The sequence below is a fragment of the Salvelinus alpinus genome, chromosome 26 (assembly GCF_045679555.1).
Source record: "Salvelinus alpinus chromosome 26, SLU_Salpinus.1, whole genome shotgun sequence".
NCBI classification, from domain to species: Eukaryota; Metazoa; Chordata; class Actinopteri; order Salmoniformes; family Salmonidae; genus Salvelinus; species Salvelinus alpinus.
Genome location: NC_092111.1, coordinates 14,248,284 through 14,267,683, shown reverse-complemented (window position 1 = coordinate 14,267,683; position 19,400 = coordinate 14,248,284). Strand labels below are relative to the sequence as shown.

Below are 19,400 nucleotides of genomic sequence, written 5' to 3'. Positions count from 1 at the left end.
TGGAATGTTTTTTTTCCCCAAAATGTGTTCTACCTTTACCCCTTCAACTGGTGGTTTGATTATTCTTCACACTCAAGAAACTAGTGGCAACTTGCTATATATTTAACATTTTATGCAGCTAAATTCATACATTGTGGGCAGTCTGTTTTAACTTCGAAAAGGTCTAGGCCTTTTCTCATTTTGAAAAAGTCAGTTCTCCACCCTCTGTCCTCCATCCTCTGACCCAGAAACCGATAAGTGGTCGAGGAGATGTCAATTTGCCTGTAAGTGAACGGAAGTGTCCCCTCCTCAATAGCCAAATCTCATCGAGGATAGTGTGTATCCTACCTGAATCCTTTGCGTTAGACTTTTGAAATCTAGGTCTTTTTCGCAATTTTCAATTCCTCCGTCCTGTCGCCTCTTTTTGAAAAAGGTAATCGAGGAGAGGCGGCGAAGAGAGGGGAAAGTCAAGGAAAATGTGCTTGTATGAAATTACTCTCCTCCACTCGCAAATTCCGTTTATAGGGGTGGATCCCAAAATAAATACGTAAAGTGATGCAAACAAATTGAAGTTAGCATTATATAGGTAACACGATAAGCAGTGGGGGAAAAAGTACCCGATTGTCATACCTTGATAGAAAATGACTCAAGTGAAAATCACCCAGTAAAATACTACTTGAGTAAAAGTCAAAGTATTTGGTTTTAAATATAAGTATCAAAAGTACATTTGAATTGCTCAAATATACTTTATCAAAAGTAAAAGTATAAATCATTTTAAAATTCCTTATTATTAGGCAAACCAGATTGCACCATTTGCTTGTTTATTTTAATTTACATTAATACCCAGTTGACTACATTAAAATGGTAGAAGCACTCAATGGTGCTGCCCATCCTTATACAGCCTTTTGGCCCCTAGAGGCCTTTATCATTATCTATGGGTAGGATACACTTGACTAGCCCCAAAGAAAGGTGGCTATTGAGGAAGCCTACTTGGTGGCTTTCCACACAACCCCCTCATAATTGTTCCTCTGTCTTTAAAGGGGCCGTTTGATTGCTACATACATTTGACTTTTAATTTCATGATATATAGCCATTGATTCTTAAAGATTATAACTTAGAAATGCCTCATGATCTTAGCTCAACTGTCCAACCCATCAACCCAAAGTTTATGCTTGTTTTACTCCTTTGTGTGTAAACAATGTGTAATTGTAAACCCTGTATAGCCTCAAAATTGTTACAAATGTAAAAATATATCATGGATGGTCAGTCCTTGCATACATAGCTCTATGAATTCGAGTGGTTACATTTGTCTATTCCAATTCCTCAGCTGTTTACCAAAACAGTGGCGGGGACCCTGCTTTGTTATTGTTTGAACTGCAGATTGTCTCTTCAATCGAGATTCGGTAATAGACAGTCGTGAGAACACCACAGACAAGACAACTTTTTGTCTGCTCTCGTGGAGTCTGAGGTAAGTAATCTCTGGCCAATTTTAGCAATTGCTTTAATGTAGGTTAAAGCCGAATGGCTAGACTTTAAGTGGTTCTGTCATTAGCTAACGGTCGCTTGGAAATTAATTTGAGGGCCTTGCTTCCAATGTGACTCCAGGTTAATGCTTCGTGTCATTGTATGCATTTTACTCTTCATTACTGACTTTTCTTCTCGCCTTTTTGTTTCATGGTTACGAAGGTAGAACGTTTTTTTTACCGTTTGGTGAAACAGTATCTCTGAGAACTGACGAGGACAACCTCGCCTGTAACCGCGTGCCCTCTGTGGCCCCTTTGACAGTGGTTGTGGTTTGTGTTGCACGGAATTGAAGCCTGACAAATCTACCATGCCTACCTACACTCTGTGTGTTCCCTTGAGTGATTTCAAGACCGATAAGCCATATTGAATGACGGCACTGTAAAACGTTTAATTTCAGTGATTAGGTTATATTTAGTACTGTTATAACTAGGCTGAAGAGTCTCTGACCAGTCTGATTCACATACTTTAATTATTGGACTATGTCACACATGGGCAAATAACACGTTTACCACAAGTACAGTTTGAAGTCTGATCAAGACATGACAAAGTGATGGCATACGAGCATTCCTGTCCCTCCTGTGAATTAATGTCACTTCAATTTTTCTCCTGGAAAAAGGCGGTACACTTCAGAAATCATTGACAATCCTTTCCTCTAGCTTCCCCAATGATTCAAAACCTCTGATAGGTAGTGGATGGATGCTGCTGTGAATGACTGTGAATAAAATTGTGATATTAATCACTCAATGTATACATACCTGTTGGCTTTGAATGTAATGAACGCTGATGTGATGCCCCTTTCTCTCTCGCAGTGTGGGGGTTGTGATGAGTCTGGCTGGTGTGCAGCATGTGGCGGCCCACAAGATGGTGAACTTAACACGCGACCATAATGTCATACCCCAATTACCTCCAGGTACCACAACCTGTCATTGTCACACCAGACTGACCACAAACCTGTAGCACTGATCAATAATTTTTTTTAATGCATTCAAAGGAACACCTTATTCAAAGCAGTGCTAACACCCGCACCTGTTGGATATTTGTTTAGCTGTCAGTGATGGCATGAAATGTTCTATGTCCAGGTTTCAGCAGGACAGCATTGTGTCCCATCCATAAGAGAGAGCAGATGAAACTTTTCTGTGTGACTTGTGATCAGCGGACTTGCCGTGATTACCTCGACTAACCTGTACCCCCTGTATATAGCTTCGTTACTTTGTTTTACTTGAGTTTATTTAGTAAATATATTCTTAGCTCTATTTCTTGAACTGCATTGTTGGTAAAGGGCTTGTAAGTACGCATTTCACGGTAAGGTCTACGGCGCATGTGGCATACGATTTGATTGTCAGCTAACCTTCCACAGGGAACACAAGTAAGATTTCCCTCAAGCACCTCTTTGCTGGCAACCCCGAAGGTGGCATTAGTTCCCTCATGCCTTACATTACTTCCTATGCCAAAACACTTTTTTTTAACTTAAGTATATTTAACTCTTTCCTCTGCTTCCTTCAGGATATTTTTTTTAAAGATCCCACTCTTATAGTCTTGTTCTCTCAAATTGTTTTGTTTATTTTCTCTAGGTACCAGTTAGCCCAGGAAGCTTTGCCAGAGCAGAGGAAATGGTTACAGTATCTAATGGAGACTTCGAGGACAGAGAGAGTGACCGTGCAACAGGGCCTGGATGGACGGTCAGTTGTTAACATGTTTGTGTCTGGGTGTGCGTGAATGAAAAATTATGTTGCTGTGAAAAGGATGACGGCACACCTTGTTCAGGAGTCTGCTGTGTCCAAGACAGTGTCCAAGTCTCTCACTGGGTCAGACACTGTTGATCGTTCATTTGTGGTCATTTATTCTCATGAAAGAACAAAGAATGAATGTCTTAGCTAGCCTTGTGTCCTTTGCTCCCAGGCTGTCCGACTTGAAGGATCAGCAGGAGAGTGTTAGAGCGGAGGTCAAGGATATCCTCAAGGGCATCTGGAGTGTCCTGGTGAAGAGAGCCATGCAGCTTTCCAAGGAAATGCAGGTAAAATTTCACACTCACAGATTGTCAGAATCTGGTCTCTTGGCCCTCCCACCAATACAGTAGGGCAGTCAAAGCTATTTTCTGTCCTCACACCCCAATGGTGGAACCAGCTTCCCCCTGAAGCTAGGACAGCAGAGTCCTTGCCTATCTTCTGAAAACATCAAAAATATACCTCTTCAAAGACTATTTTAAATAATTCCACAGAACACCCCCTGCATGACTAAAATGTAAATGTGATGTAAATCAGAATGTCAATAATCCTATGTGATGGCCAATTTGCTTTGCTAATTGCTCTTTGGGGTCTCACTCTGTTAGACATCTATTCCTCATGTGTCTTGTCAGTAGGCAGGTTTCCATTGAGGCAGTTTTATTCAACAAAAGCAATGTCTCCCCCCAAAAACATTGCAACATGTGTAATGGAAATGGCAGCTAAATGAGAAATGTTCTAACTATTTTTATCTGTTGACAATTCAGAAGTAGGTGATACTTATACACTTCAGAGCCAATGAGCTTAAGTTTGTAGATAACAGCCCCACCCACATCCTCTACCAGTAATGCAATGTTGTACCAATTTGTGTATTGTTCACACTTTCTCACTGCTGAAGCAAACAAGTACAACACAATTAGTCTGATGGACTGAAGATGATGTTTAACCTGCTGTGAGGTATAGCCTAGGTATCTTCAGGTCTCCGATAAGGTTACTCCTCATGAAACTTACGAGTCAACTTAATTCCCTGAGTCAACCCAGTCCTACCAATTTTTTTTAATCCACAGTATCCAGCCAGCTGTTAAAATACCTCTATCACTGCATTTGAATGATTGGTCATGGACTCGTTTTTTGCCTAGGATAACTGTTGGAAGGAGAGTGAGTGTGTCACAAAGAGACATGCCCATCTTAGGAAACTGGGAGAGCGGCAGGAGTATGTCCTGGCCTTCACAGAGAGAGCCCTGAACAGTGAAGACCACACCTTCCTGCTCTCTTGCAGAAGACAGGTACATAATACGTGTACTCTAAGATCAAAGGTAATGTATAGAATTACACTAAAGACATACTCGGGTAACATTAGAGATAATACATACTACTGCCCTGATCTATTCATGTAAAACTAAAAGGTATAGCCCAGCGTTGTAACGGCTGTCGTAGTCGTTCTCCTCCTCAGACGAGGAGGAGCATGGATCGGACCAAGATGCGGATTGGTAAGTATTCATATTTTAATGGGAAAACAACAAACACTACAAAATACAACAACCAACAAACGTGACTAACCTGAAACAGTCCTGTGTGGCCCAAACACTGACACAGGAACAAACACCCACAAAACACAGGTGAAACCCAGGCTGCCTAAGTATGATTCTCAATCAGGGACAACGATTGACAGCTGTCTCTGATTGAGAATCATACCAGGCCGAACACAAAATCCCAACATAGAAAATCAAACCTAGACCAACCCACCCAACTCACGCCCTGACCAACTAAAACAAATACAAAACAAAGGAAAACAGGTCAGGAACGTGACAAGCGTTTTATTTGCTTCAATCGCTGAATGCAACCGGTGCTTATTTGAGACAGGCTTCTATTTGAGCCAGGCTTCTATTTGAGCCAGGCGTCCATTTCCTTAATGCACAAAGCTTTTGCGCCAAATAAAATGTTGAATAGACTACCACACTGTTTATTCTGACCAGTATAAACATTATAATAACATCCATCGCAGATCAGACTTGCAAAGACTAGATTGCCTATCATATACCGCTTCGTGGCGCCATGGCTAGCAACGTTGACCGAATAAAGTTACTATGGGAATGTCAGCGCTGTGTCCATGGTAACCTCGTAAACAATTCATTTAGACCCAGCGTTTATTTGAAACAGGCGATTATTTGTTTAAATGTGTGCCGATACCTGGCTATTAAAGGGATACTTCAGGATTTTGGCAATGGTGCTTCTAGTCGTTGCGCAAATGCTAGTTAGCATTGGGCGGGCATAAGCTACGGACAACCAACACAATTGCATTTTAATGTTATAGCTCAATGGAGTAAAATGGTTGAAGATGATGGTAGTTGTACTTTTAATTGTCATTCTGTTTGCGTACAGGGGAAATTGACTAAGGAGGTCCCGTTTGCACGGCTAAACCTGAGAACCTCGGGTTAGTCCCATTCAAATCAATCTTCCCAAATGTTCTCTGGAACAGCAGAGAAACAGCACAGCATCCACAACATTGTCACCTTCATCCCAGGGATCCTCCAGTACATCAAAGGGAAATGCTCCCTTCTTCCGATGGCAACCAACACTAATGCGCTCGCTTTCCCTTCCCTATCCCTATGAACCAGAGAAACTGTCGTTGTACCACTTTTCCCCTGACCCTAGCAGACTCTTTACAGTAAAGTGACCAGATTTCTGAAATTAAAACCGGGGACATTTGCAGTTCAACGGTCAATATATCATTAAAATATCCAATGTTATTATCTATGAAATAAAAAAGGGGGACAATTCCGGTTCCATGTATTTAGTCTAACAGGCACACTGTGATAGAGAACACAACTATATTACAGAAACACTACAGACAAGACAGAACTGTCCGATCTGAACAGCCATTCCTGGTCCTGGTAGTCTGGGTAGAATAAGAGCAGAAGAGAACATGAAAAACAGAGACAATAGTATATGTGAATAGTTAACAACATAATAAATAAGACGATGATGAGATTGGTAACTACATAATATACTATACCAACCTAATCTGTATATTTCTCAGAAGAATGTATCTTCTTCAGGATTGCTCTGTCTTTGGCCAGGTTCTCCATGAACTCCTGGCAGGGGAGGTTGAAGTTTATCTTCACAATAAGCATGGCCTTGATGGTAGGAACAGTGAACATATTCCTTGCTGCTGTCCATAGATCATTCATTTGGGAGAACACTCTCTCGACTGGTGCATTACTTCCAGGTAAGCACATGACAACAGATGCTAATCTAGCCAGGTTAGTGTGTGGGATGTCGTTCTCTTTGAAGTGGGTAACCACCGTGCTCCATCTCTGACTAAGCGGTGTCTCAGATGTTTTCCATTCTTCAAGCGATCCCCCCTTTAGGAACTCTTGCAGGACAGTAACCTCGTCACACAATGCATCCTCATTGATGGTCACATTGGGGCATTTTCCTGCAGTGTGCCTGCTGCCTTCTGGATCTCTTCACGCTGAGGTTGCCTTTTTAAAAGGAGACAATGTAAATATTTTAGATTATCTGTGTGCTTTCCCCATGCTTGCAAGTAGTTCACAGCCGTAGTGAAGAATGATTGGGATCTTTTGAGAAAGCTCTCTTTAGACATGGCTCCATTTTCCTCTAGCTCTCTCAGAAGTCCTCAGACCAAAACTGGAATGAAGTTGTCATCACGTCTTGCAGTCAATTTTGCCTCAATGTTTCTCAGAATAGCAGCGGACTCCACAGCACAGCGGTCCTGGCCTTCAAGCATCTTGATCGTGTCACTGAATACGGTCAAGTTTCCATGGACAAAGGCCAGCCAAAGTTCAGTCAGTGGATCTTCGAACATTGTTCACAGGACAACAGGGCATTTGTCTTCAGAAAGAAAAAAGGATTTCAATGGCACATACATTTTCAGCACTCTTTCTAGAGCAGGGAGCATGGACAGCCAGCGAACATTGCTGTGTCCTAAAATGTTATGGTACTCCTGGCCAACAAAATCACAAAAGCTCTTCAGTCTTTCTACTCTGACGGTGAAAATATCCAAATATCTTTGTGAGCAGGTACTCAACATCAAGGGGAATCATATCCAAAGCTGTTCTGGCCGTGTTATGAATGATGTGGGCAGGACAACCTAAGCCAATCACCTCCCGCTGCAGAGCATTTTTAACTTTGGTATTTGTGTTGTCGGCAGAGAATGCCACGACTTTGTTTTCCAGGTTACATTTTTAGATGACCACCAGGACCTCAGCTGCAATTTCCTCTGCTGTTTCTCCTTTCAATTCAACAAAATCAAGCAGGTTTGTTTCCACAGATGTGCTGCCATCATATCTTACAATTTCTGACTAGTATTGGCAGTAGCTTTACATGTCCATGATTGGATGCATCAATGGACAGGGACACATTCAACCTGGTCTAGGTCCTGTGCTACCAAAGTAGTTGCCCATGGTGCTAACACGTTACTCACTATGGCTTCACATTTTGTCCTAGCACATGTAAACTTTGGCTCATAAAGCTTCTGTGTGAGTTGTGCTGTGCAGTCCATAGATCTGTAACTATGATTGTGTCGCATAGTGTGGTATGCAAAGACACCCTCCTGCACAGCTAAACCATATTCTTCTCGGGACGGCTCTACCTTCTTGAAGAATGTGGTGACAGAGGGCATACCAACACGGCCAATCAGACAGGCTTTATGCTTTTTCGTCTGTTGATGTTCTACCACTGCCGTTCTTCCCCCGCTGCCAATTGAAAAAGAGGAATTACAAATGGTGCAGTTAACCATTCTATCGTCTTGACCTGAGCGTATAAATGGAAATTCTCTCATCATGTTGTCATTAAAATGGCAATTCCGTTTCTTGGAAAGAGCCATTGTACCTCCTGTCTGCTCTTCTTCACTCTCTTTGTGTCACTCTTCTTACTCTCTTAACTTTTTCTTCTCTTCCAATCTTTCTCCTCCTCTTTTCTTCACTCGTCTTCCTGCTCTTTCTTCCTTTCCTTCTCTTTACCTTTCCACCTCACTCTTCCACACTCTCCTCGCTTCACTCTTTTTACTCCCTTAATTTTCCTTCTCCTTCCTCACCAATCTTTAATAATAAATAATACACTATTAGATAAAAATACTTTGGTTAACAAAAGTTGCTTGCCTCATTTTTGTATTTTATCTCAAAAACATTGTTTGGAATAATAAATTGTCAGGCTCTGTAACCATATCTGTATTTCTTTCCTCCTCTCTCACTCTTCTTCCTATCCAGTCTCCTTCCTCTCCACTCTAACAGAAAACATTATGCTAATGTTATCCATGAAAATTTTTAAATATATTTTCACACTACTTATAATGCCAAACCATTAAAATTGTAATCTACAAATAAATATGATGCATTAATTTAGTATAATCATATTTTCAAAATAGCCCGTCCACTGCATGTTTACATGTGAAAGTGTTTTAACCTAGCTACCATGAAAGTAGCTAGTTAACCTAGCTAGATAATGTTAACTTAGTCGACCTAGCTAATGTTAGCTAGCATAACCTATTTAAAACCTTATAAAGCAGATCATCTATCTATATAATAAATTGTGACATTATAACATCATTAGCTAGTATCTCAAACAATTGTAATTTACCTGTCTTGAAAAGACGTTTGTGGTGATGTTGTGGATTAACTTGACACTTGCTAGCTTCTGGCCGAGTTTTCCACAGCAGTTTTCTCTAAAACTAGCGCGAGCAAGTAGTCAGTAGAAGAGATAATTGTCTTGTTTTGCACGCTTTGTACAAAATAATAAAATGCAGTACTACAGGATATTTCTTAACGTAGCTCTTTATTAACTAGCTATAACTGGCATGTTCACGTATCGCCAACCAGGATCAAAACTGACCATGACCTAACCATTTGGGTGGTCTTAACCAATCATAGCACAGTATGATATGGCGGTAAAATGCATCCAATTATAATTCAGTATGTTCACACATGAATATTACAATAATGAAGCTGCTATAGCGAGCAGCCCCCTCTGCTGGACAAAACAAACACAACGTGATTGAGAAGTTAACCGGTAGGCTCTGCTGCCCGGTCTTTCTTGCCACGTAAAATATTATTTTAACTTTGCAGTCTGTTTTTAACGCACAGTTAAAAACTGGGACATTTCCGGGGACAGCTCCAGCCGGGGACAGGCCACCAAAAACGGGGACGTCTGGTCACCCTACTTTACAGGCACTATCCTCTTCCTGCTCTCACAGCCCTCTGTCCTTGTCCTCTACGTCTGCTGTGAACGCAACAGGTCCCCAGCGATCTTATCAAAGTGCTGTGAACACGGGAAACAATGACTGCTTGTCATTATCAGGGGTTGCCCAGGACACCCCTGTCCCCTATCAGGGTGGCTCCTCAGTCTGACCTGATGGTGGATCATGTTTCCTGGCCCTTTCATGTCAAAAGGAAAGCGGCGGATGAAAATGTGGGTCCGAAGTCGTTTGCGGACCTTGAAGGTACCAGCGGAATCCCCCTGTGAGAGGGTTCCCCCTGTAGGTGCTGAAAAGCAGGCTGTGGACGTGGCTGCTACAGTTGTCATGGAAAGAGAAGCTGCGCCCACCATCACCAATCAGAATGCGATGGCTCCAATGTACATACAAAAAGCTACTAAGGCTTCAGGCTGCCATCAATCAAATCAGGTTGTTGGCTGGAGTGCCAAGACGGCCAATCGGGTGGTTTTAGCTCCCTTCACACTCCCTGTTACGGGAAACTCCCATCATGTCACCAGCTAATGGCACTTTATTTTCCTTTTTTTTTTCTGGCACTGTGAACACTCCCTCCATACTTAATTTTGTCCAACAGCGCCCCAGTTTCTGGTTCCACTGGCATTGTGGGCAGCTGTTACGTTCCCCAGTTTCTGTGTTGTTGCGGGTTTGTATGTGTTTCAGGAAATGGCTTTCTGGATTCCCCCAAGCAGCTGATTGGTCGGCCCCATTGCAGATTGGAGCTGACCCCGCCCTCTCGTCAGGGGATACAGCTGTCTGCAATTACAGACTCCTTCTCCAGCTGTATATAAGCCCGTGTTCCTTTGCTCAGAGAGAGAGCTTATTGGTATGTCATGTGTTGGTTGTTGCTCAGACAGTTTTCGTAAAGTATTTTGTAGCTGGTCCTGCTGAGGTATGTTTTTGTCACAAGGACTGTGTTTTGATTATTGAAGTTGTTCACGTTAAATTAGTATTATTCTGTTTTTCTTCCCGGGGGGAAGGGGAAAGCACCTTGGGAGTGCTTAGGCAAGAGGCCTGCGGGCATACATATACCCGTAGTATGTACTTTGTCTATGCACACTAGGTAAGACCTGGGCGGACCATCCCCTGTATTTTGGTTAGTGCGCCAGGTGGTGTTAGTAAGGTAGAAGAGGGAGCTCTTTAACTTTTAACTTTCTTTGATTTGGTTCCATCCAGACCCTTTTTCCCAAATTTACCGTGTGAAGGAATAAATTACCTGTTAATTGTAAAATTCTCTGTCTCAGTCATCCTTACCCGCACCTACAGTCACATACCTCTTTCACTCTACGGGGAGTTGAGTATAGCAGGGTGTTGCCTTCCCTCCTCCCAAGAGGCGTGCGTAACAGCAGCCTTGACATTGAAAGCCTGGTCTTCAGCCATAATGACATGCCCTTTTTCAACATCTTGACCCCTGTTGGAGGAGGTCAAAACCAAGTGCTAGCTGGTTCTGTCCCAGGAGGACCCTGCCCACCAGGTATGCCAGACCTCACCTCTCCAAAGAGCCCAGTGGTTAGTTGTGAAAAAGGTCTTTACTGTTTATTTCCCTCTTATCTATAGTTTCTCCTAGTCGTTCCTCTATCCCATAGTAGTTCATCTGTGTTCTCTTTTGCCTCCCATCTTTCCTTCCTATCAAATCCATCTTCTGTCCGTTGGTCCCCCAAATCTAATTTTATTTGCCGATTGTACTATTTTGTAGTATCCTCAGTTTAGTATTGTGTAGTTGAGAAAATAATGTTAAGTTGAAAGTTTTGCTAAATCACAATTAGGGAATCTTCGCAAGGACTACTTACTGTAGTGTTGCATTATCTGAAGTATAACAATTGTAGATCAACTGTGTAATTAATCACAACTGCATTTTGAAATGTAATTGGAAACATTTTGAAAGCATTTATTTATGAATTGTTAAGTACGAACACGCCTTTGATACAGTCTTACATTCGTATTAATAAGGCACTATCACACCCTCTCAACAGGAAGCTCCTCAGTCCATTGGTCCAATCAGAATTATTCAACAGGTAAAGAAGAATATTTCAACGGTTCAGGACACAAAACAGCCCACCCAGGATGGCACTGCTCAATCAGGATTGTTCAAAAAGGATGATTCTGCCTCTGTTCTCCTGTCCAGGCAGACTGCAAATGGAAATTGCCCAGACAGACATTGACCTCATCCTGGCCAACCCTAGTCTGACAGTCTTTGCTGTTGAAGAAACCACAGAGACAGACATTGTCCAGAATAAAACTGCCCAGCCAGACTTTGTCCAGAATGAGACCAACCAGGCCGAACAGCCCAGATGTAAATTGTTCCTGCTCAAGTAATAGGAATCAAGGAGGAACAAATGTTACGGACAGTTACAGGACCAATGGAGTCTGAGTGCAGACATGCTTGACCCTGCCCAAACTGTTCCTGTTCAGATTAACTATGTGCAGACTGAAACTGACCAGACTGACTTTGTCAACGTAAGTACACAAGTATCTGGGATCACAATCAAGGAAGAACCGCCAACCACAGACAGCTTATCACTTACAGGGCTAATAGAGTCCATCAGAGTGATCATGCCTGACACTCTACCTCCTGAAACTGTCCAGACTGACCTTGTCCACACAGAAATGGTTCATGCAACAAACTGTACAAAGGGATTTTGTGCAAACCAACTTTCTTCAGACTGATAACCAGACTGAAACCGTGCAGGCTGAGACATTGCTGAGACTGAAATTGTGCAGACTGCAACCTTCATTGAAACTGTGCAGAACGAAATTGACCTGTCGAACTTTAACCAGACTGAAACTGTGCTGACAGACCCTGTCCTGACTGAAACTGTGGAACCAGTGCACAGTGGAACTGTCCTTACCGACATTATGCAGACTGCGACTGTACAGAGGGACCCAGCCCCAACTGACTTCAGATATTGTTCAGACCGACATGTCAACCACCAATGAAACCGATGTGGTACCCACCAATAACACTGTCAATTTGGTCAGTGTAGGGCTGTTGCTGTGACCGTATTACCGCCACACCAGCGGTCACGAGTCACAAAGGCAGTCAAATTCCACGTGACCGTTTAGTCATGATAATTAGGCTTCTCCAAGCTCTGCTTCTCCAAACTTGCTAACTGCCTGGTACTCAGCACTATTGTCCCTTTAATCACTCTGATGTCAATGCAAATGTATTCGAAAATCTATTCAAACACTTCATGTTGTGCGCGAAAACAACTGTGATGGCCGCTAATAAAAAGAGGAGGATCCCATCAGCTTTCTATAGGCTAGGCCTAGTATATTTATTTCTCAACTTTCCTAATATTAAGCACATTGCTTATATTTACAACAGGAGTATAGCCTACCTGGCTGGCATGAAAATCAACCACGGCATAGGTGACATGTATTTTTTTCCCGCTGCCCCTGTTTCGATACAGGTGCATGATAATGGTCCATTCTAAATCAAAATTCTACACACATTATATAGTGTTTGTAAAGACAAGATTAAATCAAGAGTAGTCTGATGGGTGACAATATTAGCCTATCACTTGTGAATTATATATCACTTGTGAATGATGCCCTGCATAAGATAGACTTTTTTTTCACGACTTTTTCGACTCATAGTCGCACAGCTCATGTAGCCTAGCCCATAGGCCTATATGTTTTGATAAGGTTTGTATCACAACTAAAGTGGCCAAATATCTTCTTAAAATTAAGCACATTAATCCTCTTTACAAGGGGTTTAGAACCTAACTGGTATACATAAGCAGCGTGTGAGTTTCAAATTTGTTGCTGAAGATCATTCTTACCATAAAAATGCATCTTTTATAATAAAAGTATTACATGCATGATCGCAATTGCAATCATTTTTGATTATGGTGTTTTCCTGCTAATGGAACATTCGTGCTTATAGTCTACTGCCATGTGCGCATTGCTGCATTTTATAATATGAAGAAATAGCCTAATAGTTTATCAACATTTTAAGCTAAATGTTCTGATCTGTTGCGTCAGCCACATTGTGTAAAAAAGGTTTTGATGCTCGTGGTTGTATTCATTTGGGCTCTCTTTCATCCCACAGCTGTCCCAGACTGTGTTTGGAATATTTATTTATTGAATAGAAAAGGTCGACTTTTGTACAATGGGGGATAGTAGATTGACATCGGCTAGTGCTTTTGCTGTTCTTTAGGTCTACTCATCTTGTTGGCTGACAAATTAAATGCGGACTGTTCTTCCAATATCTTCAATAGTCTCCAATGTGTCTGTCTTCACTTGTAGCCTGTGAGAAAGACCCAATCGTGATGGGAGAAGGGCACAACAGCCACTGGCTGCAAAAGGCATGTGCGGACTCCCTCAAATCGTTTGGAGAAAACATCCTTTCTATTTTATTCAGCTTTGTTCAATTGTATTCTTCATACTATAAAATAATGCCACGGAATTCTTAGCAAATCTTGTCTGCTAAGTGGAACTAGTGTAGCCCACAGCCATTTGGCATAGCCATGTCAGGACCTAACATAAGGACAACTCAGAGTATGTTATTCTGTTCTTCTGAAATAGACTACATTTTCTTCATATCACGTTTCTTTAGACCTGTCTAAAATAAATGTATTTATTGTGAAGGTTATATTACATGGATTTATTATCCTTTTTAAAATGTAGATGTTCCAAAGGTCTACATCAGTGGTTTGTAGGCTGTTTATGTTAATGAATGGTCAATTACCATGAGCCCGACAGTTATTTGCTTGACAATCACCGGCTGACGAAATTGTGACGCCACAGCCTTAGGTCAGTGTCCCCAACTGCACTCAAAGATGACATTGACCTCACCCTTCACCTAGCAATGAAGTCTGCTCTCCTATAGAGGTAACGTAAACACACTCACTTTTGTACATCGCCTTGGTCTGTACAATTGACCTTATTTTAGCGCCCCAAAAACGTAATACTTCCAGCTCATCTGTAATGTCAATACCATTGTAAAGCACAATTTCTCCCCTTTCCAACAAAATTAATGACATGACCTCCAAGCTGCCCGTTTCTGCATAATTCAAGAAGGCAATGGGCTCTGTCAGGTCTTTTTAAAAATGGCGGGTGGGGAAGCGAAACTAATGCGTGGTAGTGAGAAGAAGAGGAGATGTGTGGGAAAACTGCTTTTTTCCCACTCGATCTGTCCAACTTATCACCTTATCGCCTCTAAAATGTAACTAAAACACTATAAATAGTTTATATGTGTCATTTCAAATAGGTATGTATTGGGTTTTTAGGGCGGTGCTAAAGTGATCTTCAGAAGTAAACAGCGGCGTTGAGAGTCATGATTGCTTACAGTGATGATGCAAAAAATGACTAGGTATCCCCCCTTACCCCCATCACTGTCCATTTCTTGTTTTTAAACGATGAGAGAAGTGCTACACCTGGTGGAGAGATTGTTAGACAGAAATAGTTGCTTTATGCGTGCTGTACGTTACAGGATGACACGTCACGATGTAACGGAGGGTCTGTTTTTTTTACTTTTCTCCAATACTATAGAGCCATTACCATATCGATCAGCGCTTGAATAGAAACCTAGTTCACACCCCCGATTTTGAAGTCAACAGTCACTACAGTTCCATTAGTTTTCTTTGTAGCCTCGTTGCCTCGAATGTTGCGGTTGCGCACATTTGTACGGAATGGGGTGAGTTTACGTTAAGTGTTTTGCTTTTAGTCCAAATCTACCATGTTAATGCCCAGAATCATAACTGTACAGCCTTTCTGCAGTCTCTTGACCTTCATACTGAACAAAATTTGAAATATTGTGTATATATGTATTTTAATATAAACTCTTCTTGGTGTAGTCTATACTCTAATGGTGTCCTGTGTTTCTAGTTTCATTTGAAGCATTTTAATGGCCAATTTAAAAATAAAAAAAATCTGAGCACTAAGGATGAGTCTCTCTCCCCCACGCAATAGTAAATGTAGCCTATCTCTCTTGCTGTCATACAGGACGGTGATGACAATATGGATGATTTTTTATGTCTGTGCTGCTGACGGTATTGAAGAGACTGGGTGCCAGGTGTCTGTTGGGCTTAATAGCAGGTTACAAAAACGTTATATCCTTTATTGTAACATTTGTCAACCAGAAAAAACAGCACAAATCATTCTGTGTGCATGACTTCAGTGTGGTGGTGCGTAGCATAATATTGAGTTTGTACATGCACACGTTCGTCATATTGTGTGCACCATCATGGGGTGTAACGTCTCTGTAGTTTTCTGCAGGTTTCTTTGCTTCGGATACCCATTCTTGGTACCCCTATTGGTGCCCCGCCAACCCGCTTCCGCCGTCTCCCAGGTGTCAAAGGGCAGGAAACTGACGTTCAGGTGAGCCAGACGGACGTGCCGGTAAGGCCAACTATTTGGTTTCACCGACTGCATGTGTTATTGGTTTGATTGTGTTAATGTCAGATTTTCCTGCTCACACTGGTTTATACATCCTCCAGCAGCCAGAGTCTCCTTGCTCCTCTGTTGAGCCCAGACGGTCTGAGGCGCACCCCCTCAAGCTACGACCCCCTCCTGGCCAGGAGGAAGCTCACCCCTGTGTGTCACGTGTGGACGGAGCTTCCACAGGAAGTGTCACATTCCGCCCATCTATGCCTTATCCACGTAAGCTTGTTTTAGTTAACCAAGTTAATTGCATTCTGAATGAACATAGAGTATTTCCTTTTTTTCAGCCCTGAATTAAGTTAATGGGCAATTTCTGTTCATGAACAGACTTGTTGCGTTATCTGAACCCTCTGCAAAGTGCGCCTACATTATCTGTCTGCATAAAGCAGAAACATTTGTACTGTAGGCTCCCATACTGATGCTCTTCTAATGTCTCCACCCACCATGAACCGTTAAGTGTGATTCTCAGGAAAATTACGTATCTATTACTTCAATAATTGATGTCTTATTTCAATCTGTATTGTATATGGACCTCTGAAAATATGGGCCCCTGTGTGGAAAGATGTTTCACTGTGGGCACAAATAAAGCATTGAGATTGGTCTCTCTCTGTATTGGCTTGGTGTGTGTGATGCTGCTCTCGCTGTGAGTGCTGGCAGTGTCTGCGGTGCCGGGACCTCTGATCTGGCGTTGCTGCAGGACTACAGTGGGACAGACAAGGAACTGTGTATGAGCCCTCCTGACCAAATGGTGAGCCTTTTTACTTTGCAGAGCATGTCTGGGCACGTCTGCTACCTTTCACCTGGAATATACGCATCTGGGTACATACGGCTGTGCATGCCCAGTTCTATGAACATGTCTGGTATTGTTTGCTGTGTCCGCATCTAGTACTTATTGACCCTGATACTATTTTAGTGGAGATGGTCTGTTTTTAGATCCAGGGAATCATTTTTTAATTGAAAAAGACACGGGTAGAATCAAAATGTAAACCATGTATTTCTGATGTGACCGGATCTTGATTGGTTATTTTATCACTCATCCAACCCACTTTTTTTTTTTTTGTCTGGCCGTTAAATCGCCATTGTTTCTGTTAGTTTGCCCACTCCAAGGTGTTTGTTTGTCCAGTGTAGTCTACAGCAGTGTTTCTAACTCCAGTTGCCCCAACAGCACACATTTGGGTTGTTGCCCCAGGACAAACTCACCTGATTCAACTCATTCAGGGCTTGATGATTAGTTGACAAGTTGAATCAGGTGTGCTTGTCCAGGGCTACAACAAAAATGTATGCTGTTTGGGGTACTTGAAGACTGGAGTTGGGGAAACACTGGTGTGTGTGTGAACCATCGCTTACCCTTTGGTGTCGACCCTACAGAGATGTGAGCGCCTACTGCTTGTCCTGTACAAAGTACAGCATTGTCCTCTGCAGACCAGGAAAGGTAATCGACAAGTGCAACTTACCGCATTTATGTATACACATCCTTAGCATCCCTCTTTTAGTATTGCCATTGTTTTGGCTATTAAAATGTCACACAATCACAAGACTTTGAATATTGATATGAATTTAATGTTAATAAAGAATATGTTAGTGACGGTCTTCACTGCAATGTTTATTGCCAAGTAGGTTGCTGGCAAATGACTGGTCCCTTTAATGAAGTATGACTTTTCAATTGTGTGTGTCAGATATACTGTAAACAATTGCAGTTTGATGTTAGTCAGTTGTCTTGCCTTGACTTTAGAGAAATAATTTATTGACTCCCTCTCCTTAGCTCTCTTAACATCGTCATGATACGGGGACTGTTGCTGCGGAAACTGCCCCCCCCCCCCCCCCCCCCCCCCCCCATTACCGCACCCAGTCAGAATTTGTGTCCGATGTCTGACTTCTCCACACACTGTTGAAGAGCGTGAAGGTGAGGAGACTCACAATGGATGTGTCCATGACTCGGCACCCGGATTTGCCTATAGAGAAATATAACGGCTACAGTTGCATATGTAGGCCCTCATTTCCAAATGATGGCGCTTTGCCAAAATCCCCTAACTCCTACCTTCCTGGTAAATTGTGAAACAATTTGTCAGAGCTCTGAAAGTTGGAAAGCAGTATTATATTGCTCTCTTTAGTCATCAATGTAGTGATCTGGATCTCTGTTGCTCTTGACCTTTCATCGCCCTTTTCTCTTCTCAGTATTCCAAGTCAGTGGACCGACTTGAGGCATGTTTCGGGAGAGAGCTGGTCAAAACGTTTGTGGGGATCCTGCACCCTTCGCTGCTCGTCAACCCCCACCACGGGGAAGCGGAGGGCGGAGAGGAGTGCAGAACAAGAGGGGGACAAGGAGAAAGTGTCCATGAGGAGAATCCGAGGCCTCTAGAGGAGGAGCGCGCAGGCACACTCCTTTTACACAGGACTCAATGAAAGATGGAGAATGGCAGCAGAAGCCTGTATTTGTGTATTTAATTTGGCCTTTGAATTCCTTGGTGAACATATTTGTACATAGTTGCAGCCAAATATTGGCACGCTTGCACTTTTCTTAATAATTCAATATTTCTTCTAAAATAACTCCACACCTTACTGTATTTTTAACATTATAGAACCAATTTTATTTTGGTAAATTTAAGTTTACAATTTGGCATGTACAAAATGATTGGCAAGTACTTGGTTGCATAGCCTTTAGCCAAGAACTGCAGACAAATGCTTCTTGGCTGCATCTTATTACTGGCGATTTTACTCAGCCTTCAGAAGCAAACTGCTCTAATTCTTTCATGTTTGAGGGGTGCCCTCCACCAAATGCTGTTGTCAGCTCTCGCCATAGGTTATGGATGTGGCAACTGCTCGGTCTCCATACAATGGGTTCTAGAATGTTGAAAATTCAAGGTCTGGAGACAAAGTTCTCAATTTTTCAAAGAAATAGGGAATTATTTGAAGTGCAAGGGTGCCAACTAGTTTTTTACAAACCTGATTTTTACACTGGGGATGAAAACAATGTTGCACATGGTTTGACTTTTGGGATTTAATTAACCTTTTGTCTATTTACAATAAATACTTATGTGCATCTTATCTCTATGATTTTGTCTTGGTCAAGTTTGGTAAATGTCATAACTCTGTGAAAATCTTACTGGGCTCTATTCAAACAGGACCATGGTAAAGTAGAAACGTCCATAATATTACCACCAGCAGGTGGCATTGGTCATCAGTGTATGCAATGCAAAATGTTGGTTCTCCCATCATATAGGTTCAAATAGCTCTATACATCCTTGTCTTTGCTCTTATGACTACAGGGTGGGATAACTATTAATTGCAGGTTATTTTAGCATCTACACGCAGTTTTTTTTATTTGTCTTTTTGGTATAGATTGTTCTGTTAATCCCAAGATTATGGTTTCTTATGAATTTGTGTCCATTTAATAACTAAACTCCAACAACAATGGTGAAGATAAAATCGATACATTTTGAAGGTTAGGAATGTATGCTATTCTGGCACGGAGTTCTAGACGAAGCGCATTGGCCGTAGACAAGCGCACAGTCCTCATTGGCCCATACTTTTTGTCCATCAGCGAACAGGGCCCGCCTACCCCT

At 42.1% G+C, this 19,400-nt stretch overlaps 1 long non-coding RNA gene across 2 annotated transcripts; it reads left to right on the top strand.

Annotated features, from left to right (window-relative positions):
• Nucleotides 1-14,065: 14,065 nt before the first annotated feature.
• LOC139554791 (uncharacterized) lies at nucleotides 14,066-18,882 on the top strand. 2 transcript variants are annotated; one of them, XR_011670893.1, is made up of 3 exons: nucleotides 14,066-15,774; nucleotides 15,894-16,585; nucleotides 18,013-18,882. It is a non-coding gene; the product is annotated as an uncharacterized lncRNA (long non-coding RNA). The 2 variants fall into 2 exon arrangements; XR_011670892.1 differs by lacking the exons at nucleotides 14,066-15,774; nucleotides 15,894-16,585 and adding exons at nucleotides 16,599-17,269; nucleotides 17,600-17,740.
• The last annotated feature ends 518 nt before the right edge of the window (nucleotides 18,883-19,400 follow it).